This window comes from Penaeus monodon, chromosome 24 (assembly GCF_015228065.2).
Source record: "Penaeus monodon isolate SGIC_2016 chromosome 24, NSTDA_Pmon_1, whole genome shotgun sequence".
In the NCBI taxonomy this organism is placed as follows: Eukaryota; Metazoa; Arthropoda; class Malacostraca; order Decapoda; family Penaeidae; genus Penaeus; species Penaeus monodon.
The window spans coordinates 36,495,899-36,496,371 of NC_051409.1; the positions used below are offsets into that span (position 1 = coordinate 36,495,899).

Consider the following 473-nt stretch of genomic DNA (forward strand, 5'->3'; position numbering starts at 1 on the left):
ACATCAGCAGTCGATTTGTCAGGAAAATTTAATTGGTGTCATGTTAGTTTAGTTTTTCATGCTGTGTATTTCATCAGCTTTTGATAATTTTATTTTCTTAGCTTGCCACTTTGCCATTAATTAGATTGTTGTCATGAATGTTAAAGTCGTATTCTTATCAATCAACAAGCTTTGCAACCATAGGGGAATTTTGAAAGAAATAGTTATCATGTAAACACTGTTTAGTGTCCTGTTATTTGTATTTCAGATGTTTTTGGTAACAGATAGCACTGTTACGTTTATATTTATTGTTATATTTATAATTTTTACAAATAAATAACTGTGGTGATGGAAAATCCAACTAGTTTTATATAATTCATAACTTTTGAGCTTCAGGATAACTGTATGGATTCAGATGTCAAAATATAACAGTAAATACAATTTCTTCCTTTTTTTATTTGCCTTTTAGAAATGGTCCTTCATATCTATTTTAG

General features: G+C 28.3%; 1 protein-coding gene across 1 annotated transcript in view; it reads left to right on the plus strand.

Moving 5' to 3' along the window:
• LOC119588762 (ufm1-specific protease 2-like) overlaps nt 1-424 on the plus strand; it is a gene marked incomplete in the record, with an annotated part of 7,014 nt that extends 6,590 nt beyond the window's left edge. Inside the window, 1 exon segment of the mRNA XM_037937401.1 lies at nt 1-424.
• Nucleotides 425-473: the final 49 nt, after the last annotated feature.